A 23264-nucleotide genomic window follows, 5' to 3' on the forward strand; every position below is an offset into this window, starting at 1 on the left:
TGTACTCTGAATCCAGGCATCTGAGTGCAAGCCTCAGCTGAAATTTTCATGCGTTGCATCTCACATCATCATCTTTGAAACCTCAAAATGAAACAAAGCAGAGAAGTTCAGTTCCTGTAGTGTAGTGGTTATCACGTTTGCTTCACACGCAAAAGGTTGCTGGTTCGAAACCAGACAGAAACAGATTTTGCATGTTCTATTCATCACAGGTGTTTACTAAAGGTCAACAAGGCTCTGTGGTATCATGGTCTGTACTCTGAATCCAGGCATCTGAGTGCAAGCGTCAGTTGAAATTTTCATGCGTTGCATCTCACATCATCATCTTTGAAACCTCAAAATGAAACAAAGCAGAGAAGTTCAGTTCCTGTAGTGTAGTGGTTATCACGTTTGCTTCACACGCAAAAGGTTGCTGGTTCGAAACCAGACAGAAACAGATTTTGCATGTTCTATTCATCACAGGTGTTTACTAAAGGTCAACAAGGCTCTGTGGTATCATGGTCTGTACTCTGAATCCAGGCATCTGAGTGCAAGCGTCAGTTGAAATTTTCATGCGTTGCATCTCACATCATCATCTTTGAAACCTCAAAATGAAACAAAGCAGAGAAGTTCAGTTCCTGTAGTGTAGTGGTTATCACGTTTGCTTCACACGCAAAAGGTTGCTGGTTCGAAACCAGACAGAAACAGATTTTGCATGTTCTATTCATCACAGGTGTTTACTAAAGGTCAACAAGGCTCTGTGGTATCACGGTCTGTACTCTGAATCCAGGCATCTGAGTGCAAGCCTCAGTTGAACTTTTCATGCGTTGCATCTCACATCATCATCTTTGAAACCTCAAACTGAAACAAAGCAGAGAAGTTCAGTTCCTGTAGTGTAGTGGTTATCACGTTTGCTTTACACGCAAAAGGTCTCTGGTTCGAAACCAGACAGAAATGGGTTTTGTAGGTTATGCATCTCTTGGGGTGCAGTGAGACAACAAGAGCCTTCCTCTTTGGTGATGGTTCATTTGCTAATCGACTTCAATGTCGGTTTCTTTGAAATCGAAGCTACTTTACTTCAATTACCAATTGGCAGTTCTATGGCCTAATGCACATGTGTCAAACTCAAGGCCCGCGGGCCACATGTAGCCCCCCCAGCATTTTACAGGCCGATGATTGACTTAAAATAGGTTTTGAGCACGAATTGACTACAAACTACATCTCCCACAATGCATTCCGATTGTTACCAGCAAACATTACGGCTTCTCGCCACTAGAGAGAAGCAGAGTCACCTCAAGCTGCTTAATGATTTTCCCAGCGAATAAAACTGAGACATCGACAAGCTAACATCAAAACGTCCAAGAAAAGAAACATCGATTTACAAGTAAGACTGTGAATGAAGATGTGTGAGTTGGTGTCAGGGCGGCAGGTCGAGCTAGACGTTATCTTGACCGACAACATAAAAAAAAAAATTCGGTCATGTACTATTTTTATCTGTGAAATTACAATCATATTAACATCGGCTATTTAGTCGCATTTTATGCAGTTTAGTTAATATTTACCGTGAATCCAGATCCCATCACAAATTAAACAGATAAATGTATCTACATTTTCTCGTAGTGACAGAAACCACCCCAATAACTTTTATTAAATTAAATTAAGCAAATTTACTTAAATTAGCATCACTTCACCCGCTGGGGTCTGAACACACTTCCTCCTGGTTCCCATCTGCAGAAAAATCTGCGCTAATTCGTCAGTCAGTTGGATTTGTCTGATCCAAACAAATCAACTGAACTTTGTGAGTGTTTTACCCTGCGCGGTCCGGTGTGCGCTTTTACCAGGATTTTTTTTTTTTTTTTTTTTGCGTGGTTTTGCTTCTCCGAAACGGACAGATGTTACGTCTGCAGCTCCTCCAGAGCGCCGCTCTCCTGGGTAACGTGAACCCAGAAGGCTCCATTTGTTAAATCCGCTTGATGAGTTACTTTCAGCGGTTTCTAATTCTTCGCAGTCCGCAGTGGTTGAGCAGCGGACTGCGCATGTTACAGTCTAATCAACTTTTGCATCGTCATTTATTTCCTCAAGATAAACTACCGGCTCCTCAAATGGATTAACACAACGTTGCATTCTCTTTAGTTTTCTCTGGTCTGGAATGGAGACTTGAATTTAATGCGCCATTTCAACCAAAGGTTTGTAATGCGCTTCCTAACCACTTTTTTATTTGTAAGTATTGATTTTATTTTATAGCCAAGTCTCTGTAGAACCATTTGTCTCTGCTAATGACATCTTCACTACATTATTTGATCCCAGGCTTAGTTTATGGACTGAACAGACAGAAACAGTTACCATTATACATTTTAAACTGTTGATTTTATTTTTGAACCATTTTTAATTTTGAGAAGATGTTAATGGTTCAAAAATAAATTGTTTAATTGTAAAGTATTGATTTTATTTTTGAAACATTTTTTATTTTGAAGTGTTGATTTTATTTTTGAACCCTTATTTATTGTAAAGTGTTGATTTTATTTTTGAACCCTTATGTATTGTAAAGTGTTGATTTTAGTTTTGAACCCTTATGTATTGTAAAGTGTTGATTTTATTTTTGAACCCTTATTTATTTTGAAGTGTTGATTGTTTGAAAGACCTTACACATGAATTGCCCCATACGGGGTTTGAACCGACGACCTCAGGATTACCAGCACCGTGCTCTAACCTGCTGAGCTAACTCACCTACCTTACAAATTGTTGAGTTTCCATGGATTTAAGAATAACTCAGATGATCTTGCCACAATGAAGATTTGATAAAAGGGATTATATTCTAATGTTTTTCAAAACAACATACATAATATTTTATTTTCCAGAGATTTTTAATTTTCAAGTGTTGATTGTATTTCAAAGATATTTTTTATTTTAATGTGTTAATTTTATTTTTGAACCATTTTTTATTTGTAAGTATTGATTTTATTTTATAGCCGTGTAGCCAAGTCTCTGTAGAATCATTTGTCTCTGCTAATGACATTTCAATACAATTTTTTGATCCCAGGCTTAGTTTATGGACTGTAAAGTGAAATTAGGCACAAATATAAGTCTGACAGTTTGTTCACCAAGTTACTGTGCTCTCTGAGAGGATCTGTAAGTATTTGACATTGCTCCATGCCCATCGTTGACATTAGTCTAACAAAATGTGGATCATCTACCAGGAACACTGCAAAGAGCATGAGTTTCTGTAGCGTAGTGGTTATCATGTTTGCTTCACATGCAAAAGGTTGCTGGTTTAAAACCAGACAGAAACAGATTTTGCATGTTCTCTTCATCACACGTGTTTATTAAAGGTCAACAAGGCTCTGTGGTATCATGGTCTGTACTCTGAATCCAGGCATCTGAGTGCAAGCCTCAGCTGAAATTTTCATGCGTTGCATCTCACATCATCATCTTTGAAACCTCAAACTGAAACAAAGCAGAGAAGTTCAGTTCCTGTAGTGTAGTGGTTATCACGTTTGCTTCACACGCAAAAGGTTGCTGGTTTGAAACCAGACAGAAACAGATTTTGCATGTTCTATTCATCACAGGTGTTTACTAAAGGTCAACAAGGCTCTGTGGTATCATGGTCTGTACTCTGAATCCAGGCATCTGAGTGCAAGCCTCAGTTGAAATTTTCATGCGTTGCATCTCACATCATCATCTTTGAAACCTCAAAATGAAACAAAGCAGAGAAGTTCAGTTCCTGTAGTGTAGTGGTTATCACGTTTGCTTCACACGCAAAAGGTTGCTGGTTCGAAACCAGACAGAAATGGGTTTTGTAGGTTATGCATCTCTTGGGGTGCAGTGAGACAACAAGAGCCTTCCTCTTTGGTGATGGTTCATTTGCTAATCGACTTCAATGTCGGTTTCTTTGAAATCGAAGCTACTTTACTTCAATTACCAATTGGCAGTTCTATGGCCTAATGCACATGTGTCAAACTCAAGGCCCGCGGGCCACATGTAGCCCCCCCAGCATTTTACAGGCCGATGATTGACTTAAAATAGGTTTTGAGCACGAATTGACTACAAACTACATCTCCCACAATGCATTCCGATTGTTACCAGCAAACATTACGGCTTCTCGCCACTAGAGAGAAGCAGAGTCACCTCAAGCTGCTTAATGATTTTCCCAGCGAATAAAACTGAGACATCGACAAGCTAACATCAAAACGTCCAAGAAAAGAAACATCGATTTACAAGTAAGACTGTGAATGAAGATGTGTGAGTTGGTGTCAGGGCGGCAGGTCGAGCTAGACGTTATCTTGACCGACAACATAAAAAAAAAAAATTGGTCATGTACTATTTTTATCTGTGAAATTACAATCATATTAACATCGGCTATTTAGTCGCATTTTATGCAGTTTAGTTAATATTTACCGTGAATCCAGATCCCATCACAAATTAAACAGATAAATGTATCTACATTTTCTCGTAGTGACAGAAACCACCCCAATAACTTTTATTAAATTAAATTAAGCAAATTTACTTAAATTAGCATCACTTCACCCGCTGGGGTCTGAACACACTTCCTCCTGGTTCCCATCTGCAGAAAAATCTGCGCTAATTCGTCAGTCAGTTGGATTTGTCTGATCCAAACAAATCAACTGAACTTTGTGAGTGTTTTACCCTGCGCGGTCCGGTGTGCGCTTTTACCAGGATTTTTTTTTTTTTTTTTTTTGCGTGGTTTTGCTTCTCCGAAACGGACAGATGTTACGTCTGCAGCTCCTCCAGAGCGCCGCTCTCCTGGGTAACGTGAACCCAGAAGGCTCCATTTGTTAAATCCGCTTGATGAGTTACTTTCAGCGGTTTCTAATTCTTCGCAGTCCGCAGTGGTTGAGCAGCGGACTGCGCATGTTACAGTCTAATCAACTTTTGCATCGTCATTTATTTCCTCAAGATAAACTACCGGCTCCTCAAATGGATTAACACAACGTTGCATTCTCTTTAGTTTTCTCTGGTCTGGAATGGAGACTTGAATTTAATGCGCCATTTCAACCAAAGGTTTGTAATGCGCTTCCTAACCACTTTTTTATTTGTAAGTATTGATTTTATTTTATAGCCAAGTCTCTGTAGAACCATTTGTCTCTGCTAATGACATCTTCAATACATTATTTGATCCCAGGCTTAGTTTATGGACTGAACAGACAGAAACAGTTACCATTATACATTTTAAATTGTTGATTTTATTTTTGAACCCTTATTTATTGTAAAGTGTTGATTTTATTTTTGAACCCTTATGTATTGTAAAGTGTTGATTTTATTTTTGAACCCTTATTTATTGTAAAGTGTTGATTTTATTTTTGAACCCTTATTTATTTTGAAGTGTTGATTGTTTGAAAGACCTTACACATGAATTGCCCCATACGGGGTTTGAACCGACGACCTCAGGATTACCAGCACCGTGCTCTAACCTGCTGAGCTAACTCACCTACCTTACAAATTGTTGAGTTTCCATGGATTTAAGAATAACTCAGATGATCTTGCCACAATGAAGATTTGATAAGTCTGACAGTTTGTTCACCAAGTTACTGTGCTCTCTGAGAGGATCTGTAAGTATTTGACATTGCTCCATGCCCATCGTTGACATTAGTCTAACAAAATGTGGATCATCTACCAGGAACACTGCAAAGAGCATGAGTTTCTGTAGCGTAGTGGTTATCATGTTTGCTTCACATGCAAAAGGTTGCTGGTTTGAAACCAGACAGAAACAGATTTTGCATGTTCTCTTCATCACAGGTGTTTACTAAAGGTCAACAAGGCTCTGTGGTATCATGGTCTGTACTCTGAATCCAGGCATCTGAGTGCAAGCCTCAGCTGAAATTTTCATGCGTTGCATCTCACATCATCATCTTTGAAACCTCAAAATGAAACAAAGCAGAGAAGTTCAGTTCCTGTAGTGTAGTGGTTATCACGTTTGCTTCACACGCAAAAGGTTGCTGGTTCGAAACCAGACAGAAACAGATTTTGCATGTTCTATTCATCACAGGTGTTTACTAAAGGTCAACAAGGCTCTGTGGTATCATGGTCTGTACTCTGAATCCAGGCATCTGAGTGCAAGCGTCAGTTGAAATTTTCATGCGTTGCATCTCACATCATCATCTTTGAAACCTCAAAATGAAACAAAGCAGAGAAGTTCAGTTCCTGTAGTGTAGTGGTTATCACGTTTGCTTCACACGCAAAAGGTTGCTGGTTCGAAACCAGACAGAAACAGATTTTGCATGTTCTATTCATCACAGGTGTTTACTAAAGGTCAACAAGGCTCTGTGGTATCATGGTCTGTACTCTGAATCCAGGCATCTGAGTGCAAGCCTCAGTTGAAATTTTCATGCGTTGCATCTCACATCATCATCTTTGAAACCTCAAAATGAAACAAAGCAGAGAAGTTCAGTTCCTGTAGTGTAGTGGTTATCACGTTTGCTTCACACGCAAAAGGTTGCTGGTTCGAAACCAGACAGAAACAGATTTTGCATGTTCTATTCATCACAGGTGTTTACTAAAGGTCAACAAGGCTCTGTGGTATCATGGTCTGTACTCTGAATCCAGGCATCTGAGTGCAAGCCTCAGCTGAAATTTTCATGCGTTGCATCTCACATCATCATCTTTGAAACCTCAAAATGAAACAAAGCAGAGAAGTTCAGTTCCTGTAGTGTAGTGGTTATCACGTTTGCTTCACACGCAAAAGGTTGCTGGTTCGAAACCAGACAGAAACAGATTTTGCATGTTCTATTCATCACAGGTGTTTACTAAAGGTCAACAAGGCTCTGTGGTATCATGGTCTGTACTCTGAATCCAGGCATCTGAGTGCAAGCGTCAGTTGAAATTTTCATGCGTTGCATCTCACATCATCATCTTTGAAACCTCAAAATGAAACAAAGCAGAGAAGTTCAGTTCCTGTAGTGTAGTGGTTATCACGTTTGCTTCACACGCAAAAGGTTGCTGGTTCGAAACCAGACAGAAACAGATTTTGCATGTTCTATTCATCACAGGTGTTTACTAAAGGTCAACAAGGCTCTGTGGTATCATGGTCTGTACTCTGAATCCAGGCATCTGAGTGCAAGCGTCAGTTGAAATTTTCATGCGTTGCATCTCACATCATCATCTTTGAAACCTCAAAATGAAACAAAGCAGAGAAGTTCAGTTCCTGTAGTGTAGTGGTTATCACGTTTGCTTCACACGCAAAAGGTTGCTGGTTCGAAACCAGACAGAAATGGGTTTTGTAGGTTATGCATCTCTTGGGGTGCAGTGAGACAACAAGAGCCTTCCTCTTTGGTGATGGTTCATTTGCTAATCGACTTCAATGTCGGTTTCTTTGAAATCGAAGCTACTTTACTTCAATTACCAATTGGCAGTTCTATGGCCTAATGCACATGTGTCAAACTCAAGGCCCGCGGGCCACATGTAGCCCCCCCAGCATTTTACAGGCCGATGATTGACTTAAAATAGGTTTTGAGCACGAATTGACTACAAACTACATCTCCCACAATGCATTCCGATTGTTACCAGCAAACATTACGGCTTCTCGCCACTAGAGAGAAGCAGAGTCACCTCAAGCTGCTTAATGATTTTCCCAGCGAATAAAACTGAGACATCGACAAGCTAACATCAAAACGTCCAAGAAAAGAAACATCGATTTACAAGTAAGACTGTGAATGAAGATGTGTGAGTTGGTGTCAGGGCGGCAGGTCGAGCTAGACGTTATCTTGACCGACAACATAAAAAAAAAATTCGGTCATGTACTATTTTTATCTGTGAAATTACAATCATATTAACATCGGCTATTTAGTCGCATTTTATGCAGTTTAGTTAATATTTACCGTGAATCCAGATCCCATCACAAATTAAACAGATAAATGTATCTACATTTTCTCGTAGTGACAGAAACCACCCCAATAACTTTTATTAAATTAAATTAAGCAAATTTACTTAAATTAGCATCACTTCACCCGCTGGGGTCTGAACACACTTCCTCCTGGTTCCCATCTGCAGAAAAATCTGCGCTAATTCGTCAGTCAGTTGGATTTGTCTGATCCAACTGACTGACTGTCTGATTTGTACTCTGAATCCAGGCATCTGAGTGCAAGCCTCAGTTGAAATTTTCATGCGTTGCATCTCACATCATCATCTTTGAAACCTCAAACTGAAACAAAGCAGGGAAGTTCAGTTCCTGTAGTGTAGTGGTTATCACGTTTGCTTCACACGCAAAAGGTTGCTGGTTCGAAACCAGACAGAAACAGATTTTGCATGTTCTATTCATCACAGGTGTTTACTAAAGGTCAACAAGGCTCTGTGGTATCATGGTCTGTACTCTGAATCCAGGCATCTGAGTGCAAGCCTCAGTTGAAATTTTCATGTGTTGCATCTCACATCATCATCTTTGAAACCTCAAACTGAAACAAAGCAGAGAAGTTCAGTTCCTGTAGTGTAGTGGTTATCACGTTTGCTTCACACGCAAAAGGTTGCTGGTTCGAAACCAGACAGAAACAGATTTTGCATGTTCTATTCATCACAGGTGTTTACTAAAGGTCAACAAGGCTCTGTGGTATCATGGTCTGTACTCTGAATCCAGGCATCTGAGTGCAAGCCTCAGTTGAAATTTTCATGCGTTGCATCTCACATCATCATCTTTGAAACCTCAAACTGAAACAAAGCAGAGAAGTTCAGTTCCTGTAGTGTAGTGGTTATCACGTTTGCTTTACACGCAAAAGGTTGCTGGTTCGAAACCAGACAGAAACAGATTTTGCATGTTCTATTCATCACAGGTGTTTACTAAAGGTCAACAAGGCTCTGTGGTATCATGGTCTGTACTCTGAATCCAGGCATCTGAGTGCAAGCCTCAGTTGAAATTTTCATGCGTTGCATCTCACATCATCATCTTTGAAACCTCAAACTGAAACAAAGCAGAGAAGTTCAGTTCCTGTAGTGTAGTGGTTATCACGTTTGCTTCACACGCAAAAGGTTGCTGGTTCGAAACCAGACAGAAACAGATTTTGCATGTTCTCTTCATCACAGGTGTTTACTAAAGGTCAACAAGGCTCTGTGGTATCATGGTCTGTACTCTGAATCCAGGCATCTGAGTGCAAGCCTCAGTTGAAATTTTCATGCGTTGCATCTCACATCATCATCTTTGAAACCTCAAACTGAAACAAAGCAGAGAAGTTCAGTTCCTGTAGTGTAGTGGTTATCATGTTTGCTTCACACGCAAAAGGTCTCTGGTTCGAAACCAGACAGAAACAGATTTTGCATGTTCTATTCGTCACCCGCTGGGGTCTGAACACACTTCCTCCTGGTTCCCATCTGCAGAAAAATCTGCGCTAATTCGTCAGTCAGTTGGATTTGTCTGATCCAAACAAATCAACTGAACTTTGTGAGTGTTTTACCCTGCGCGGTCCGGTGTGCGCTTTTACCAGGATTTTTTTTTTTTTTTTTTGCGTGGTTTTGCTTCTCCGAAACGGACAGATGTTACGTCTGCAGCTCCTCCAGAGCGCCGCTCTCCTGGGTAACGTGAACCCAGAAGGCTCCATTTGTCAAATCCGCTTGATGAGTTACTTCCAGCGGTTTCTAATTCTTCGCAGTCCGCAGTGGTTGAGCAGCGGACTGCGCATGTTACAGTCTAATGAACTTTTGCATCGTCATTTATTCCCTCAAGATAAACTGCCGGCTCCTCAAATGGATTAACACAACGTTGCATTCTCTTTAGTTTTCTCTGGTCTGGAATGGAGACTTGAATTTAATGCGCCGTTTCAACCAAAGGTTTGTAATGCGCTTCCTAACCAGACGCTCCAAAGCGTCCGGTCCATAACTCTTCAACACACTGTCAGCTCCGGTCAGAAAGACGCATTTAGTTCAGAGACCATGAGATGATATTCAGAAAGGATTTTTTTTAATTAATTGGTTTCAGTTGCCTCTGAGACTAAATCTTTGCCTAAAGTCTATAATGTCTGCCCATGTGACTTGTTTTTATTATTTGCTTGCTCACCTTTAAACACTGATTTAAATATTGTAATTTTTAAACTGAGCAGTAATTTTACATCCATGGAAACTCAAATGTAATATTTAAAACTTCAATACATAAAATCAGTTATTTAACAATATGAGGTGTTTAATTTATTTTTAACATTGTATTTTTATACATTTATGCTAGAGGTGCCCAAGTCTAGTTTTCCAGAGCTACCATCTGCAGTTTTAGATGCATTCCTTCTCTAACACACCTGGACCATTGACTCATTATAAGCCTCTACAGAACTGAATGAGGGAAGTCAACCTTTTGTCTGGGGTGTTTTAGCAGGGATGCCCTCCTGATCTGTACCGTCAATGTGGCCCGTTGAGGGGGGCCAATATGCTGAAGTGGCCCTCGGTGAAACTGAGTTTGACACCCCTGGTCTAAATGGTCAAACCTACATCTATTGTGGATTTAAAATCTGTCACAAAATAATAAAGCAGTGTATGAATCACATCTTTCAGCTCCACTCCTCCTGTGAGTCTATAACAGTGGAGCACTTTGACTGTAGAGGGCATGTCTTTAGAGATAGAGTATTTCTACTTCACCGCTCCAAATGTGTTTCACGCTGCAAGGTGTGTTGTGAGTTGATGCATTGAACTTATACGAGGCTCAGGGCAGCCAATCAGATTGCTTTTTCAACTTACTTGCGCTGATATTTTGAAATAAATTGCATTCTCCGATCAATACTTGGCCACACGAGGCGGTCAAAAGATCCTGGGTGATATTCAACACCAGCGCTCCAACTCTTGCTAAACATTTCAAACACCTTAAATATGTGAGACCTTCTTTCATTGTTAATAAATATGATTCATTTTACACACATCTGAATAAAAAAGTGATTTTGTGTTATCATATTAATCTCGTTTACAATAAAGTCACCATGTTTAGCCACAAAGTTGGTAAAAAATTAGTTTCCAAAATCTGTTGAACAAATCAGGATGATTAATAAAGTCTGCTCCATTTTAAGAGAAAAAAGTGAGTGATTTTTTTCTGTGTCCTATTTCTGTGTTATAATAATCAATATCATAATTTAGCAAGCATGAACAGAGTCGGGGTTGTTAATAAAGAAAGTAAGCCCATCCCTCAGTTGCCAACAGTTTCCTACCATTTTCATTGGGATTCTAACTTGCTGTTGGGCTCTGATAAAATCTTATTTTGTGTATTAATGAGGCAGACGTGACAGAAACCAGTGTTTCCTGCAAAGTAGCACAGCGCCCTGAGGAATTCACACGAGCATAAAAGGTACATCTACTGCTTTCTCCTTATTGCTATTGATCTATTATAAATGTCAGTTTCCACCTCAGTGGAGAATCATGCAGACCTACAAACACGTGTTCAGTCTATCAGAAATGTTGTTTAGTATAGTGGAGCGAAACCTTTAATGAAATGAGGCTGAGCTACAGACCAGCGCACACCAACACCCCACTGATGGAGGGGAACTGACACCAACGTGATTTCATGTGTTTGTAATCATGCACCTTAATGCCAGCTGAAAACTTTAACCTGTAAAACATCCGACGGTGAAAAGGCCGCCATCGTCTATTTCAGCTCAACTTTACTCTAAACATGACCAAAGTATAAAAGTAGATGTGCTCAAACATTAGCATAACATATAATTCATTTATTAATTTAAATTATTCAGTTTAAAAAGTGAAACTCTCATTGTGCACAGAGTGACATATTTCTAGCATTTATTTTTCCAAACTTCAGCGCTCATGACTCACAGCTGAAGAGAAAATGCTGATTGACACCAGAGTTCTGGACACAGGTTTCATTAATGCTGCTGCAAAACCTTTTAAAAACAAAAACTGTTTAAGAATTCAGTCAGAAAAGAGGTTTTGGTGACTTTATACTGGACACAGATAAACTTTGTGTTGCTCCACTCTTCCTCTCTCTTCTGCTCTGATTTACAAACAAAATGCTAAATTTACTTTCATCTGAAAAATAAGATTTTGGATTAACAAATAATAAAGCAGTTCGTTTGTCCTCCAGATTAGACACTTTTCATCTTGTCTTTGGTTCTGGAGGGATTTAAAACAAGGAAAACAACTTTTGTAGCAAATGTCCTTGAGTCGTCTGTGTGACAAAGTCCTGAACAGATTTAATCTCTTTTATTGGTGAACCTCCTTTATCACAGAATTTCCTTATATTCAATGTTACATTAACATGATTGGAAAAGGCTCTTGTAGGAGGGTCTTTTGCTCTGTCAGTGGTTGATTGTTTGACAACAATCCAGAGATTACTTTTCCTCATGACTGTGCAGGTGATATAATTTTTTTAAATTAAATATCAGTTGTATTGGTCTGGAAGTTAGTCTGAGATCTGTTAGGTCTGGTTGCCACTGGATATTTTTTTTACATATGGGTCAGTTCAAAAATAATTCACTATCCCACGGAAAACACTCTAAAGGTCCCGGGACAGAAATTCCTTTAGGTTCCAAATCTTAGCCAAACACTTTGCAATGACTAAGTATATCAATGCTGCTTATAGGACGAAGTTATGTGACTGGCAAACCAGAGAATCATCTCTTAGTGGACTTATGTGAGGTCAGCAGGTGCTTCAGTTTGTGTTTTTACTGCTAAAATAATTTAAGAAAAGCTTTTCCAGACGTCCATGACTTTCTCTCAGGATGACTGATGTCGGCGCCGGGCCCTAACTGGGCCTAACCAAACACAGGCAATTGAATCTCCATTTGAAAATCCCTTTGAAAACACTGTAATTGAACCTCCTGCTCTGCGAGGTAAAATGTATGACAGTGTTAAATGATATTAAATGCCAGCTGACAGTTGATGTATTGGATAAAGGGTGATTTCACAGTCCTAATAGCAGAGCTCATACAGAGGTGAGCTCTGTTCCTGACAGGAAAACAATACGAGGCTTTGAGGGATGAGACGTTGATTAAACACTCGTCTCAGTCAGCGGCTGAAGGGAAACGCTTCTCCTCTCTTCTGAGGACAACAAATATGTAATTGCTTTTAATGGTAATGTGCTCCTGTGGAGGTGAACAAAAGCTGCATCACCTCAGTGACACTTTCTGCTGGGATCTTTAGCACAGGTTATAATTCATGTCTGAACCTCCCTGTTCAATTGTCTTTGGATGATTTTCCTCCTGCTCTGTTATCTGAATCCTTAATGTACCTTGACACTGTTTTCCCTGCAGAGTGCAGCACTCTGGAGGAAAGTCCCACAGATCACCGTGCTCTTCAAAGAGGTCCCACTCACATGCAGATAAAAACTACTAAAGTTGAGCAACTTTAGTCTTGGATATGTGATGACGCAATGAAAATCTGTATTTTTTTCTAGAGGTTGTATGGAGGGTGTTTTAGCCGGGTATGTTTCTCCCACTTGTCGAAGAAGTGACACCTGCAGCATGCTGGGCTGATGGGACGGCCTGTAACTTCACTGATTACTGGTGTTGGAACATCCAGCCATTAGTGTTTGCAGGGTCTGATGGAGCCGCTGTCTATCTGCAGTCACTGAGAGAAAATGTAGGTTCACCCTGAGCAGGTCGCCAGTTCATCACAGAGACGCACAGGACAGATAACACACACACCCACCCACCCACACACACACACACACGCACACGCATGCACACACGCATGCACACACACGCACACACACACACACACACGCACACACACGCACACACGCATGCACACACGCATGCACACACACACACACACACGCACACACACACACGCATGCACACACGCATGCACACACACGCACACACACACACACACACGCACACACACACGCAAGCACGCACGCACACACACACACACAAACCAAACAGTCTTTGAACTGTGAGAGGTTCGGGTTGTTGAGGGGCAAAATGCTCGGATTCAAACCCAGAACCTTCTGGCTCCATGGCAGTAGTGCTGCCACATGATTATAAAATCAAATTAAATCTAATTTATTATACGTTGTTAATAATTTGTTAATTTATTTGTAATTACATTTTATTCTAAAGTCACCTCAGTGAAAAACGTAGTGTTTGTGTTTTATATATATATATATATATATATATATATATATATATATATATATATATATATATATATATATATATATATAATGTAATTACAAATAAATTATTTCTCTTTCTGCTCATAGGCATCCTGCTTCAGCTTGGGAAGAAAATCAAGATGATATTTAAATAGTTTCTCAACATTTGACCTTAATTTGAAAACACGTTTGATTTATTTCAGTGGTGGAAAAGAATACATCCTTTTTTTGACCAGTCATGAAAACGCTTGACCATTTCATACCGAGAAAAGACGACAAGACACATTGATGAACTGAACTAATCAAGCGTGAAAATAAGTTAGATCCACTTCTGAAAATGTTGCTGGAGTTTTTACTCTGTTGTCCTTTAATCTTTCATGAAGATAGTTATTTGTAATGGTGAGAAGTTGGAATCAGAGGAACGGCTGGACATCGTACATCCTTCCAGCCTCAGAGGAAACTCTGAGCCCAGGCAGAAGAGCTGATGAACGTTTGAGCCAAAAGCTCCCAGAACCTGACGCAGAAGCCAAGAGCTGCTTTTCAAAAATGAAACATTTGGCCAAACTGGAGGAACTTTTCCTGTCCTGTCATGAAGCTGATTTCTGGCACTAAAACTCCTCTTTTGAATTTGTCCAAGCTTTGAATAAATTCCTGTGCCAGTATTTGGAAATGGAAAAATGTGTGTAGACCAGGAGTTTACCCTGTCAGAGACCATTTAATGAAGTTTAATTTTTATTAGCTAAAGGAAATCTAAGTATTAATTGCTTTCTGCTTTTATTCATAATCTCTGAAATAGCAACCTGAGCTGTAGATAAACCCATAAGAGGCCAGCAGTTAATGTGGAAGGAGCTGCTTTGTGTTTTGATCTTGTTGTCCATTTATGTTCATTAGATCGTGTCACATTCAGTTCTTTTTTATTGTCATTTTGTCTAGTATGGTGTTTAGTTCATTCCTTTATCTTCCTTTCCTAAGCATATTCAGATGTTTGTGTGTTTAGATTCAGTTCCTTTAGCTCTGCGCTGCTCCGACCCCCGTGGTTCATCCTCTCAGTCTCAGTTCAGCTCTCGTTGGTTTGATCTGCTCCCACAGCTGTTCCACATCTCCTCCAGCTGATTCCTTTGTCCTTTTCTGTCCTCATCCTGTAGAAAATCTCCCTGGTTTTCACTGTTCATTGCTGGATTCCTCCATCATTCCCTAACCTGTGATTCTCCTCTGGGTTTTCCTTTCATTTCATTCTTGAAGAAACTCTTTCTGCTCTTGGGTTCCTTTGCAAAACCCCAACAGCTCTGAGCTCCATCAGTCATAATAAAAACAAATCTGTGCATTATGGATAAAGTTCACACATCTGCAGTCCTTTATTGTACGTAAAGTATACAAACAGCAAAACACAGTTCTCAAGGCCTGACATGCTTATTCATAGAAAAATCTTTTCTCACAAATGAAACCGGCATGCCATAAACCATTTTTAAACACTTCTTCACACATATAATCATCATAAAGTACTTTTAAATTATTCTTTAATATGTTTTAGATACTTTTATCCTTTCATTGTAGAGGCAATGCAACTGAAAGAGAAACCACAGCATACACTGCTAAAAACACTGGTAGCATATAATGTAAAATAAAGATTCTTTTGTTCGTTCTTTGTAGAAAATGACTGATTTTACATGTCAAAATGACACATCCAACATCTCCAACAAGTGACACACACTGCTACAAAAATCTATAGCACCAAATTAAAGCTGAACATAGAATTGATCATAAATGATAGAATCAAATTATTTGAAGTGAAACAAACAGATTGAATCCCTTTTTTTCTCAGCGATAAATAAATACTGCATCATCTAAACCCCCAAACTAAAAGTCCACATTTTAGACTGAAGTGTCTGTGGCAGAACGTTTCAGGTGGAGATGTCCTCTGAAGGAACAGATCTTCAGATCTCCAGGCTGAAGTTGGTAAAAGTGCCATCGAAGTCACATGAGTTCTCTCAGAGTCGAGCACCTTTCACATTCTGCTCTTCCTCCTGCGTTAGGTTTCATTTTGTAAATTGCATCAGAGTGGAAACCCTTTCTGCACACACACAGTCGCAGCTAAAAGCTGCCAGTGGATTGCATACGTGATAGAGGCTTAATAGGAGCAGACCTTAATGTAGTAAAAGGTTCATGGAATCATTTAAACAGGCACGCTTGTTTTGACTCACACTTCACCATCAATCTGTCCCAAATTACAGTTAAAGGGCAAATATTATCATATTCTCGAGGCCCAAACCCATAAATATTGAAAGCATGAGACGTGAATAAATCATAATCATTTCTTTTCAAATTAGATAAGTCATTTTAAAAGCACCCACAGACGACAAATCACACAAGAAGTAAAGACGATCATGAATGATGACATGTCATGTAGAGCTGCAGTCTCTTCTGGGCCTGCAGATAAAACTGGGACTGTTTTAATAAAGAGCTGAAAGCAGCAGCTCATTGCAGCCAGACATCAAAAGATGGAGTGACGGTCCAAACCTTCCCCAAGGAACCCGTTGTGCATTTTTCACATGTATCCATAAAAAGTCTCTGATAACCTCGAGTTGGTCCAAGACTCTTAATTAGAAGCAGCAGAAGCGCTAGCATCACTCCGTGGTGTGTGTGTGTGTGTGTGTGTGACTCCTAGCATCACTCCGTAGTGTGTGTGTGTGTGACTCCTAGTATCACTCCGTAGTGTGTGTGTGTGTGACTCCTAGTATCACTCCGTAGTGTGTGTGTGTGTGTGTGTGTGTGACTCCTAGCATCACTCCGTGGTGTGTGTGTGTGTGTGTGTGTGTGTGTGTGTGTGTGTGTGTGTGTGACTCCTAGTATCACTCCGTAGTGTGTGTGTGTGTGTGTGTGTGTGTGTGTGTGTGTGACTCCTAGTATCACTCCGTAGTGTGTGTGTGTGTGACTCCTAGCATCACTCCGTGGTGTGTGTGTGTGTGTGCGTGACTCCTAGCATCACTCCGTAGTGTGTGTGTGTGTGACTCCTAGTATCACTCCGTAGTGTGTGTGTGTGTGTGTGACTCCTAGTATCACTCCGTAGTGTGTGTGTGTGTGTGTGTGTGTGACTCCTAGCATCACTCCGTAGTGTGTGTGTGTGTGTGTGACTCCTAGCATCACTCCGTGGTGTGTGTGTGTGTGACTCCTAGTATCACTCCGTAGTGTGTGTGTGTGTGTGTGTGTGTGTGACTCCTAGTATCACTCCGTAGTGTGTGTGTGACTCCTAGTATCACTCCGTAGTGTGTGTGTGTGTGTGTGTGTGACTCCTAGTATCTCTCCGTAGTGTGTGTGTGACTCCTAGTATCACTCCGTAGTGTGTGTGTGTGTGTGTGTGTGTGACTCCTAGTATCTCTCCGTAGTGTGTGTGTGACTCCTAGTATCACTCCGTAGTGTGTGTGTGTGTGTGTGTGTGACTCCTAGTATCACTCCATGGTGTGTGTGTGCGTGTGTGTGTGTGTGTGTGTGTGTGTTTGACTCCTAGTATCACTCCGTGGTGTGTGTGTGTGTGTGTGTGTGTGACTCCTAGCATCACTCCGTGGTGTGTGTGTGTGTGTGTGCGTGTGTCTGTGTGTGTGTGTGACTCCTAGCATCACTCCGTGGTGTGTGTGTGTGTGTGTGTGTGTGTGACTCCTAGCATCACTTCGTGGTGTGTGTGTGTGTGTGTGTGTGTGACTCCTAGCATCACTCCGTGGTGTGTGTGTGTGTGTGTGTGTGTGACTCCTAGCATCACTCCGTGGTGTGTGTGACTCCTAGTATCACTCCGTAGTGTGTGTGTGACTCCTAGTATCACTCCGTAGTGTGTGTGTGTGTGTGTGTGTGACTCCTAGTATCTCTCCGTAGTGTGTGTGTGACTCCTAGTATCACTCCGTAGTGTGTGTGTGTGTGTGTGTGTGTGACTCCTAGTATCTCTCCGTAGTGTGTGTGTGACTCCTAGTATCACTCCGTAGTGTGTGTGTGTGTGTGTGTGTGTGACTCCTAGTATCACTCCATGGTGTGTGTGTGCGTGTGTGTGTGTGTGTGTGTGTGTGTGTTTGACTCCTAGTATCACTCCGTGGTGTGTGTGTGTGTGTGTGTGTGTGTGTGTGACTCCTAGGATCACTCCGTGGTGTGTGTGTGTGTGTGTGTGTGACTCCTAGTATCACTCCATGGTGTGTGTGTGCGTGTGTGTGTGTGTGTGTGTGTGTGTGTTTGACTCCTAGTATCACTCCGTGGTGTGTGTGTCTGTGTGTGTGTGTGACTCCTAGCATCACTCCGTGGTGTGTGTGTGTGTGTGTGTGTGACTCCTAGCATCACTCCGTGGTGTGTGTGTGTGTGTGTGTGTGACTCCTAGCATCACTCCGTGGTGTGTGTGACTCCTAGTATCACTCCGTAGTGTGTGTGTGTGTGACTCCTAGTATCACTCCGTAGTGTGTGTGTGTGTGTGTGTGTGTGACTCCTAGCATCACTCCGTGGTGTGTGTGTGTGTGTGTGTGTGTGTGTGTGTGTGTGTGTGTGTGTGACTCCTAGTATCACTCCGTAGTGTGTGTGTGTGTGTGTGTGTGTGTGTGTGTGTGTGACTCCTAGTATCACTCCGTAGTGTGTGTGTGTGTGACTCCTAGCATCACTCCGTGGTGTGTGTGTGTGTGTGCGTGACTCCTAGCATCACTCCGTAGTGTGTGTGTGTGTGACTCCTAGTATCACTCCGTAGTGTGTGTGTGTGTGTGTGACTCCTAGTATCACTCCGTAGTGTGTGTGTGTGTGTGTGTGTGTGACTCCTAGCATCACTCCGTAGTGTGTGTGTGTGTGTGTGACTCCTAGCATCACTCCGTGGTGTGTGTGTGTGTGACTCCTAGTATCACTCCGTAGTGTGTGTGTGTGTGTGTGTGTGTGTGACTCCTAGTATCACTCCGTAGTGTGTGTGTGACTCCTAGTATCACTCCGTAGTGTGTGTGTGTGTGTGTGTGTGACTCCTAGTATCTCTCCGTAGTGTGTGTGTGACTCCTAGTATCACTCCGTAGTGTGTGTGTGTGTGTGTGTGTGTGACTCCTAGTATCTCTCCGTAGTGTGTGTGTGACTCCTAGTATCACTCCGTAGTGTGTGTGTGTGTGTGTGTGTGACTCCTAGTATCACTCCATGGTGTGTGTGTGCGTGTGTGTGTGTGTGTGTGTGTGTGTTTGACTCCTAGTATCACTCCGTGGTGTGTGTGTGTGTGTGTGTGTGTGACTCCTAGCATCACTCCGTGGTGTGTGTGTGTGTGTGTGCGTGTGTCTGTGTGTGTGTGTGACTCCTAGCATCACTCCGTGGTGTGTGTGTGTGTGTGTGTGTGTGTGTGACTCCTAGCATCACTTCGTGGTGTGTGTGTGTGTGTGTGTGTGTGACTCCTAGCATCACTCCGTGGTGTGTGTGTGTGTGTGTGTGTGTGACTCCTAGCATCACTCCGTGGTGTGTGTGACTCCTAGTATCACTCCGTAGTGTGTGTGTGACTCCTAGTATCACTCCGTAGTGTGTGTGTGTGTGTGTGTGTGACTCCTAGTATCTCTCCGTAGTGTGTGTGTGACTCCTAGTATCACTCCGTAGTGTGTGTGTGTGTGTGTGTGTGTGACTCCTAGTATCTCTCCGTAGTGTGTGTGTGACTCCTAGTATCACTCCGTAGTGTGTGTGTGTGTGTGTGTGTGTGACTCCTAGTATCACTCCATGGTGTGTGTGTGCGTGTGTGTGTGTGTGTGTGTGTGTGTGTTTGACTCCTAGTATCACTCCGTGGTGTGTGTGTGTGTGTGTGTGTGTGTGTGACTCCTAGGATCACTCCGTGGTGTGTGTGTGTGTGTGTGTGTGACTCCTAGTATCACTCCATGGTGTGTGTGTGCGTGTGTGTGTGTGTGTGTGTGTGTGTGTGTTTGACTCCTAGTATCACTCCGTGGTGTGTGTGTCTGTGTGTGTGTGTGACTCCTAGCATCACTCCGTGGTGTGTGTGTGTGTGTGTGTGTGACTCCTAGCATCACTCCGTGGTGTGTGTGTGTGTGTGTGTGTGACTCCTAGCATCACTCCGTGGTGTGTGTGACTCCTAGTATCACTCCGTAGTGTGTGTGTGTGTGTGTGTGTGTGACTCCTAGCATCACTCCGTGGTGTGTGTGACTCCTAGCATCACTCCGTGGTGTGTGTGTCTGTGTGTGTGTGTGTGTGACTCCTAGCATCACTCCGTGGTGTGTGTGTCTGTGTGTGTGTGTGACTCCTAGTATCACTCCGTGGTGTGTGTGACTCCTAGCATCACTCCGTGGTGTGTGTGTCTGTGTGTGTGTGTGACTCCTAGCATCACTCCGTGGTGTGTGTGACTCCTAGCATCACTCCGTGGTGTGTGTGACTCCTAGTATCACTCCGTAGTGTGTGTGTGTGTGTGTGTGTGTGACTCCTAGCATCACTCCGTGGTGTGTGTGACTCCTAGTATCACTCCGTAGTGTGTGTGTGTGTGTGTGTGTGTGTGTGGCTCCTAGCATCACTCCGTGGTGTGTGTGTGTGTGTGTGTGCGTGTGTCTGTGTGTGTGTGTGACTCCTAGCATCACTCCGTGGTGTGTGTGTGTGTGTGTGTGTGTGTGACTCCTAGCATCACTCCGTGGTGTGTGTGTGTGTGTGTGTGTGTGTGACTCCTAGCATCACTCCGTGGTGTGTGTGTGTGTGTGTGTGTGACTCCTAGCATCACTCCGTGGTGTGTGTGTGTGTGTGTGTGTGTGACTCCTAGCATCACTCCGTGGTGTGTGTGTCTGTGTGTGTGTGTGACTCCTAGCATCACTCCGTGGTGTGTGTGTGTGTGTGTGTGACTCCTAGCATCACTCCGTGGTGTGTGTGTCTGTGTGTGTGTGTGACTCCTAGTATCACTCCGTAGTGTGTGTGTGTGTGTGTGTGTGTGTGTGGCTCCTAGCATCACTCCGTGGTGTGTGTGTGTGTGTGTGTGTGTGCGTGTGTCTGTGTGTGTGTGTGACTCCTAGCATCACTCCGTGGTGTGTGTGTGTGTGTGTGTGTGTGACTCCTAGCATCACTCCGTGGTGTGTGTGTGTGTGTGTGTGTGTGACTCCTAGCATCACTCCGTGGTGTGTGTGTCTGTGTGTGTGTGTGACTCCTAGCATCACTCCGTGGTGTGTGTGACTCCTAGTATCACTCCGTAGTGTGTGTGTGTGTGTGTGTGTGTGGCTCCTAGCATCACTCCGTGGTGTGTGTGTGTGTGTGTGTGTGTGTGTGACTCCTAGCATCACTCCGTGGTGTGTGTGTCTGTGTGTGTGTGTGACTCCTAGCATCACTCCGTGGTGTGTGTGACTCCTAGTATCACTCCGTAGTGTGTGTGTGTGTGTGTGTGTGTGGCTCCTAGCATCACTCCGTGGTGTGTGTGACTCCTAGTATCACTCCGTAGTGTGTGTGTGTGTGTGTGTGTGGCTCCTAGCATCACTCCGTGGTGTGTGTGTGTGTGCCTCCTGCCCTCAGGTTCTCAAATCAAACTCTGCAGACACAAAACTCAACAAGAGCTCAGCTGCCTCACTGTTGCACCTCCACTCTGGGAAAAGCGTCCTTTTCTACATAAACTTGAAAGCCTTAATTTATTTTAAAGACATTTTCCCTCAAGCTTCCTTTTTTCTAAGAATTTTTTAGATTTTGTACACATGTAGTTATCAGCTTAAAAACTGTAAAAGGTGTTTGGAAACTGAAGGTTAAGCTGCTACAACCAGGGAAAAACAATAGTGTTTGATTACATGTCTGCATGTAGACAGCAGGTCGCTTCAGCTGCAGCATGTTGGTGAGGTAGAAATGGAGAAAGAACGAACGCTAGCAGCCCGGAGACAAACTTTGACTCAGTTATTTATAGTTTTTATCTCACATCATGACAAATGCATTGAAAATATTTTTTTTCCAGCAAGTTAATCTAAAGCTGTTGAACTGCCAGATTAATTAGCATTTATATATTTCAACTTTGATAACACAAATTGATTATTTTTTTAGATTTGAGGAGTTCAGGAAGCCCAGGTTGCCTTGGCAGCTGCCTTCAGGTCATCTGCACATCCTGGCTTATTTCCTGATGCTCCTCAGGTTTGCTGTGGGAAAGATTTGCTGGCCACACCAGGGATCACAGTGATGCTACCGTAACGCAGCTACTAAGACCTTTGGCAGTGTTGACAGGAGCTAAATCCTTCTTATAAATAAAACTAGCTTCTCCATAAAGCTTTCCATCAGATGGGAACATGATGCTCTAAAATATCAATGTAAACCAACTTCCATCAACAATTTAACTTTTTCAGAAAAATTCTACAGATTGAGACACATCTATATGGAATAAATAACAACACAGGCGTTGCCTGTAATATGCAAATAGAAGTTTTTTTCAGATGTAGTTTGATATACCTGATAACATTTTATCTGCATCTGCAGTATTATGCCAAATTCTGATAAGACTTCTTTAGTTTTCATTGACAAATAAACATAACCGTCATAAACTGGTGCAATGATGGTTGAAAAAAAAAAAAACAATTATGCAAAAATATTTGTTGTGGTTTTCTGAGACGAGTTCTGGGTCCAACTGGGTCAGAGGTGAACTAAGACTGCACCTTCCCATCAATGTCACCGCAATGTCAAGAAACAGCCAGTAACCAAGGCAACAAAGTGATCCTTCATTTCTAACAGCCTCCAAGAGGCAACAAATTGGTTTGTAGATGATATGGACAAGTTGGGGAGGGGGCAATAATCTTGTTAGATGCCATCTCCGTTGATAAAGCCTGCATCCCGAGGACGGAAAAAAAGCTTTAAATCTTTGGTGTCATCTTCCTTCAGCAAGCTTTCCGGATGTTAACAAATAATGGAGCAATAATGGATGAATAATACGTCAAAATCACCCGGCTTGTGCTTAAGGCTGGATCATCTATGTGTGTGTGTGTGTGTGTGTGTGTGTGTGTGTAGGGGGGGCAGTGAGCTAAAAGCTATTTGCCAAGCTCTGGGAGTTAGCGAGCTGCCTCGCCAGCTCCTAATATCCTCATAAGCAGCCGAGGCTGACCTCACTTAATGAGGATTAATGCAGGATCAGATTGGAGTTTGTGCCTATCGAGACGCACTTCTGCGTGCCCACTCCCACCTGCTCGTAATTGATTGCACTCATTGAGGGTCCATGTCCCTGTGCAACCTCTGTGAACATGTGTTAAATGCTGCTTGTATGAAAAAGAAGATTCAGTTTAGACACAGGGAGAGATGGATAGAGAGAGAGAGAGAGAGAGAGAGAGAGAAGGAG

The sequence above is a fragment of the Poecilia mexicana genome, unplaced genomic scaffold (genome assembly GCF_051168715.1).
Source record: "Poecilia mexicana isolate PSO_F unplaced genomic scaffold, ASM5116871v1 scaffold_15, whole genome shotgun sequence".
Lineage (NCBI taxonomy): Eukaryota > Metazoa > Chordata > Actinopteri > Cyprinodontiformes > Poeciliidae > Poecilia > Poecilia mexicana.